This window comes from Octopus bimaculoides, chromosome 6 (genome assembly GCF_001194135.2).
Source record: "Octopus bimaculoides isolate UCB-OBI-ISO-001 chromosome 6, ASM119413v2, whole genome shotgun sequence".
Taxonomy (NCBI): Eukaryota; Metazoa; Mollusca; class Cephalopoda; order Octopoda; family Octopodidae; genus Octopus; species Octopus bimaculoides.
This window is the reverse complement of record NC_068986.1, coordinates 55,272,910-55,280,369: the sequence shown is the minus strand read 5'-3', so window position 1 is coordinate 55,280,369 and position 7,460 is coordinate 55,272,910. Positions and strand designations below refer to the sequence as shown.

The window sequence follows — 7,460 nt, the reverse complement described above, 5'->3', positions numbered from 1 at the left end:
CCTTTTTTACGCTTTGTTTACATTTAGCGTAACGGTTTGTTTCCGCCGTAATCAATTCAAATAGGCACATCGGAAAAAGCAAAAAGAAGTCTAAAGCTTTACTCTCCTGGGTAAGACTATGACTTGGTCCAGTTTCTTCAGAAAAATCACTGAAAGAAGGAGTTTTTAAATTTTCACTCCATTCAGGTACTAATTCATTCTCTTTATCGCTATTATCGGAGCTCTCGAGTTCACTGCTTTCATTTTCGGAAAATGAAACCTCAGATTCATTATCAAATACCACGTGCTTTTTTTTTTCGGTTACAGAGTTAGATTTATCAAGGTCTTCAACGGAAAATCCTTCGAATTCTGACTCGCTGCTTGACAATAAAATTCGTATCCATTTTTTTTGTCAGGATTACAAATATTGAAAACAACAGGAACAAATTTGGAAAAAAATCTCCCAAAATTCACAAAATTAAAAAAACATGTTGATCGTCGTACAAAACTATAGCTGAACTGTTTACACAAATAATCACGTGTTTTCACGAATGTACTAACGAGATTTGCTCAGATATTCTCATTTAAATATGAATAGGTGATTACGGGCGGCTTGGTCAAACGAACCAAAATTTTTTTCGGGCGGCTTTGGTAACGAAAGGGTTAATGAATATAGCATCTTCAAACATGCTCACAATTTACAAGTACTGACATTGCTGAGAAGTGTCCTGTGAAGACAGATCTATCTATAGCTTTCTGCTTTAAAAGAAAACACCTCAATGTACAATGATGTTTGTTCTGAATTCAAAATGTAAGACAGATTCCACAAATTTACAAGTAAAATACATGTCTTATATAGTTTAACAAAGAAATTTAAAGTAACCCATTAATCTTGGTAGCTGGTACTAACATAAACATGTCCTGCTTGCTCAGGTTTATTAGCCATGTCTTTGAGGATAGCACAAATAGGTTTACTCATAACACCTGTGAAAACCCGACTCATTGCAATACAGCACCTATACAAAAACTGTAAGAACAAATGACTACAATTCTAAATTATACTTTGAAACACTAAAGCTGTTCAAGGCACTCCCAACTTTCAAAACATGGTAGACAATTTTCACACTTCTAAATGCCAATTTGCAAAGAATCTAAGAGCATCACTGTACAGTATTACTACCCCCCCCCCTAGATATAATCAGTTACAATTGCCTTTCTAAATCAGTTAAATGAGTTATAAAGATGTTTCACAGATGCCATAGCAGTATATCAGACGGTGGTAAAGTAGCATAATAAAATATTAATCATACTCTCAGAAAATATTCGAAGTCATCATCTATACTGTCTAGAAATGGCAGCTATGGAAACCCAAACCCATATGCTACACTTTCAGTTATAAGTTTTAATGTCTTAGCTCCACTACAACCCCAGATTTCAACACAACAGCTCTACACTCCGTGGTTATTTAAAATCATAAAGACGTAACGCTAAGCATTATCTTAAATACCATTTCCCTTGCCTAAAAATAAATATAAAATTAGTCCAGACATAAACTATAATTCCAACGACAATAGTGACAAGACTACTATTACAGGGCAAATATCACTTGAGCAAAACTGGGTGTTCAGTTTACCCGACATTGCATGCTGGGCTTAATGTAGTTTGCACACTGCTGTTCAGTGGGATTGAACTCAAACCAGCCTGTCTCAGGTGAACAACTTTTTCATAAGGCCACACTTATTTGACAAACAAACTGGTGTAAAAAAATGAATTGGGACGGCTTGAAGCGTATACGGTCACCAAAAAAAGAAACTGTGGAAGTCCACTGGCTTCGTCATGATCTGGATTATGTATTATCTCTAGTTAAGATTCTTCTCTTTGAAGATCACAGATGTCTAATTAGGCTACAATTCTACATAAAGAATATAATCAGTCAGACGCGCAATAAAATCACTATAGTAGTGATGTGCTTGTTTAGCTTTAACACATGCTATCACTAACTCCAGTAATCTAGACAATTGATTATGGAGAAGAGGGCGACTTGTTTAGAAATAGCAGCCAAATTCCCTACAAATCACACATTAAAAATTCAGAAATAACTGAAACGTCTTTGATCACATCTCTGTTAGATTAGTGCTCATATGGGGATAACCTTCAAACGGAAAGCAACATTACATTAATTCTATGAGAAATTTTAATTGCTCTAACAACGAAAAATGAGGGTACTACTAAAGCAGCGCGAACCCGAACGCGCTAGCCAGTCTTGAGTGGTCGATCCTAACCCTAACCCGCGTGTGCAAATGAATACGTTTAGGGTTAGTATCGACCACTCACGACTAGCTAGCGCGGACGCGCGACCGGGTCCGCGCTGCTTTAGTAGTACCAAAAAGTTTATCCAAATATATTTTACAATAGTAACACACGACCAAAACCGTGTTAGGACAAAGAACCATTAATATATTAGTTCGGGCGCCTTTTCGCAGATGGCTGTAAAACAAAGAATGGCAAGTCTGTATTGCTAGTTTATTTCGAGAATTCCATATTAAAAACAGTACAGATAAGTTCTCGATTCAGTTTATGTACGAGTTCAGATGGATTTACGAAACACGAGATATTTTACTTCATAAAACACATTATTTACACAGGCGGTAACAAACGGGGTAGCGCCTAAATCCGTAATTCAGTGAAATCATACTGCGGACAGCGTTGTAGACCCTGTATGCTTCAAATGGCAAACTACGCAGATGATCTCGATCTCACCACCTAGGTTTTTAAAGGTAATGGCTTTAAATAGTCATAACTGTTAGTAGACTTTTAAATTAGCTATTTTCACATCATTTCATACTGACATCAAAATAGGATTAGAACTCATGCGTAAAAGCAGACTTAAATATACACATTTGTCTGGTGTCTTAACGGGCACCAGACTGAATAAAAGACAGTTGGTGTACGCAGGATCACCGAGTTAATATAGCACTTTAAAACAGTAACTCACAATCTATGAAGAATGAAAGCAGTCGAGGAGTGCAAATTTTAGCTCACATTAAGAATAACTTTATTTTATATGTACGTTTGTATTTTGTTTACACACAGATAAGTTGAACAAAAACTTCGAAGCAGTGATGTTAATTTCAACAAATCTTGAATGAGCCACGTGGTCTCTGTACTACTAACATTTCCAGATATTTCCATGGAATTCGCTATTAATATCGAAATGAATGTGAATGCATATCAACTTATAGATTACTACTACTTTATATATATATATATATATATAAAGCTGTAATCCTTAAGACCACTCTTCTTGAAATAGTACCATCCTTAAGTTTTAAAATCTATAAAAAAGGGATTCATTTTTAAGCAAAATTTAAGAACTAAATGTAGTTTCACTTATATATAAAATATAGTATTTTATTAATTTAGTTTGTATTAAGAATTCATAGGAAGTTTTATAATTTCTATCGAAAACAAACAAGTTGTGTACCACGCATTAATAAATGCAGATAGTGTGGACAGCATGGCTGTGCTCCATGATAGCAACGTGAGGAAGAAAGGAATTTCGTTTCATAAACTTAATAGTCATAACGAACATCTAAAATATTAATCAGACGGAAGAAAAGCTTTACATTAACCAGTTGGTACAAAAAAATATGAATTTTCTTGGAAAAATAACTTACTTTTAAGACTTAGATTGACGCGAAAACGTGTTATGTCACTTATGGAGGAATTCTGATGCAGGAAAGAGAGAGAGGCAACGTGGTGTGCGCAGACGTCACGTGACAGCACTCAGCACAACCATCGCTTCGTACAAAATGAAAGAGAAAAATGAAGAAACACATCTAATTAAGAAATAATATATATATATATATATATATATATATATATCAATTTATATAAAATCTAGATATTAAAGTTTTTATATTTCTGTGGTTAGCTTTGAAAGAATTACAAAAATATCAAGGGAAACAACTGTAATTGCCAATCATTGATTTTAAATTTTGACTAAAGTCCAGCAATTTTAGGGGAGAAATTAAAACCGATTACATCGACCTCGGTGCTCAGCTGGTACTTATTTTATCGACTCCAAAAGGATGAAAAGCAAAGTCGTCCTCGGCGGAATTTGAACTCAGAACGTAAAGACGGAAGAAATAACGCTATGCAATTTATCCGCCGTGCTAACGATTCCGCTATAATTGCCAAAGGCCATGCCTTTTGTTTGAAGGTTTTATAGTAATTTGCATTGACCTCTGTATTTAACAGGTCTTTTTTTTTTTATCTATCCAAATTAATTTCTAACACAAATGAATGGCCGCACCGGGTTAATAAAATATCTGAAAACTAAAATCTAAAATAAACGCTAGTGTGGTTATTCTTGTCTTCACACAGCCTACTTTGAACTGTGAACTACCAACGAAGATTTAACCCTTTTGATATCAAACCTGTCTAAGACCGTCCCCGATTTTATGAGACAAAACTTCTCATGAAAATTTCATGCTCCAAACACCAGTTTAATAATGGCGAAATTATTTCAATAAATTCTTCATGAGTTTCAAAATTACTTGAAATAAAAGCAGTGTATTTCAACAGCAGTTTGGAAACAAAAGGTTTAACGACTTAAAAGATCCTCACTAACAATTGGTGAACCTGCAAAAGATGTCCTCAAGGATCCTTCTGAATTGACGGGAACCACTTGTTTTCTTAACGAAACACTTTCAAACTTGGGATACTGGTAGAATGTGTCATATAAAACATCTTTTCTCTTAGCCTTCTTAACAAAAATTTCTTCTTAATAAGTTATTTCATGTTAAAGTTGTCGTATTTCTGTAATTTCAACCAATCACTGACGTCTATTCAGCTGAATACAGTTACTGCTATTTTTGTAAACAATAATTTTTGCCGATGTCAAGAGTAGTATTCCCTGTTTAATTATATCATTATTTCCTGTTTAATTATATCATTATTCCCTAGTAAGGGTTTAAGGTGTTATGGTTATGAGTTATGATCCTGAAGAGGTGGCCTGGGATGAATCTAAACTGCACATGCGTTTTCAGTGTCAAATATGACAAGATTATATTCAGAAGATAGACATTTGTCCATTCTGTTATTCTGCTACAGTTAAATGGCAAAAGCAGGCTGCTCACATTCTTTGTGAAAAACTAAAGTAAACAAAAGTCGCTTGAACTGATTAACAAAGATGGTGTGTTATTTAAAAAAAAATTTTCTTTTTACTTGTTTCAGTCATTTGACTGCAGAAATGCTGGGGCACCACCTAGAAGTGTTTTAGTCGATCAAATTGACCTCAGAACTTTTTTTAAAAACCGAACCGCTAAGTTATGGGTATGTAAACACACCAACATCAGCTCTCAAGCGGCGGTGAAGAACAAACATTGACACAAAGATACATACGCGTGCCCCCCCCCCCATATATACGACAGGCTTCTTTCTGTTTCCATCTACCAAGTCCATTCACAAGGCTATAATAGAAGACACTTGTCCAAGGTGTCATGCAGTGGGACTGAACCTGGAGTCAGGTGGTTGGGAAGCAAGCTTCTTTATTTCATAAATATTCGCCATAGAGGCATTACAAAGAGGGGACGAACAAGGACAGACAAACATAAAAAGGGTGAAGTAGCTGTTTCGATTAAATATTTACAATTTTAAATACACAATAAAAATTGGATTATATTTACAATGTTCGATTGAAGCATTGCTCATTACAGATGTAATTTGTAATGGCTTTCCTGAAGGATAGGCATCCGACCACCAGGGTAGACCCCTTGCTTTTTCTTTCCCTTGTTTTTGGCTCCCACTTACCTGGTGCCAAACACTCCCAGCTTCCTCGCCACAGGCTTCCATCTTCTCATGAATCTGTCTCGTGACAGATACCTCTTCTCCAGCCTGATTTTACTACTGAGGTGGTAACAAAAAAAGTTAACTAACCCCTGGCCAGATACAAAGGTATCTGTCACTATGCCTCTTACACGCGTCTTCCATACTGTTTCTTTCAGTATGGCTACTACGCAGGAAAAACACGCCTTCCTCTCCCTGTTGAGGGAAGGAGGCGGCACAATCTCGATGATAGATTCAGCTGATAGCTGTACTCTTCCCATCGATGACAACAGTTCTGCGAAAACTATCAGTATCGTTAATTCCAGACATTCCACGAATGTGTGCAAGACGGTTTCCCTGTCCTGCCCGCACCTCGGACATGTTAGCGATATGGCACTTCCGTGCCTTGACAATTTATCACGAACAGGTAACGCCGCACGGAAGCAAGCTTCTTACTACACAGCCATGCCTGCACCTATAGCTATGCTTGTTGTGAAATTTGCAACAAAAACAAGAATCTGAAATTATACTCCATCACTACCTGTGGTCTCAGATACTCAAACTGACCATATATGGTGGTTGGGTGTTATAGTCAAGACTGAAATTACACCAAGAAATTCCACAGCTGTGGGTGACAATTCATATCTGGAATAATGATGGAGGCCAGGATCAAACAACCCTCTTCAATGCATGAGAACAAATAGATGCAACAGAGCAAGAAGAACCTATGATAAAGTTAATGAACTATTTCCAAGTGGATGCACAAGATCTTGAGGCATAATGTATTCTTTCAGACATGTTCAAATTTGTTGTCTTGAAAGATAAGAAGGGAAAGTAGTAAAGATACAAATGAGGACCATCAGTTTATAGGTGATTCATATGGTAGCATCCTTGCAATCTTATTCAGCTACGATAAGGTAGAGCTCTTCAACTTCTGAATTCTACCCCATCACAAGAAATACAGATATCTTATTTACAACCAACCAGTAACAACTGTGAAAAACAAAAAACATTCTGTATGCTGTTTGAATGTTTTCTGAGACTTTAAGGAAACTCTCTGCATGCACAAATCCTCCATTGAAATGGAATGTCCTGTGCTTATTCCCACTACATGAACAATTCCTGGATTGTTACATGATGGTCTGCCATTATTATTCACCAAACCTTTTCTATTGGTTCCTCATTTCAGGTTGTTGATGGCCTGCTTGGGTGTGCCTCGCTCTCCACTGAAGTGCAGCCATGTTTGAAGTGGTTGTACCACTCCTTGATCTGAGTTTTAACCATGGTATCATGACCAAAGGCCTGCTAAATCTACAGGATGGTTTGAGCTTGAGTATTACCAAGCTCTTGGCAAAACTTGATGCAATGTCTCTGCTCAATGCTTTTGGTAAAAACGAAAATTCGATGAGCAAGCACTACACGTCTGTACTCTAGACTAAATAACAGACGGGAACTGACATAGCTTACTGGCATGAAGATTTTTATGTATGTGCAGGAAGGGTGACATTGGTTCCCACTCAAAAGATTTTGCCTATGCATCATTGGTTTAAAAAAAAAATAAAGTTGATACTTTTTGAATACACTTTGTGTATATGTGTACGTGTGTGTGTGTGTGTATGTATATATATATATATATATATATATATATATAT

The 7,460-nt window shown here is 36.3% G+C and overlaps 1 protein-coding gene across 1 annotated transcript in view; it reads right to left on the bottom strand.

Annotated features, from left to right (window-relative positions):
* LOC106881730 (60S acidic ribosomal protein P2) overlaps positions 1-3,780 on the bottom strand; it is an 8,235-nt gene extending 4,455 nt beyond the window's left edge. Inside the window, exon 1 of the mRNA XM_014932220.2 lies at positions 3,657-3,780. The gene's annotated coding sequence lies outside the window, so the exon portion shown is untranslated. The remainder of the gene's footprint in view (positions 1-3,656) is intronic.
* Positions 3,781-7,460: the final 3,680 nt, after the last annotated feature.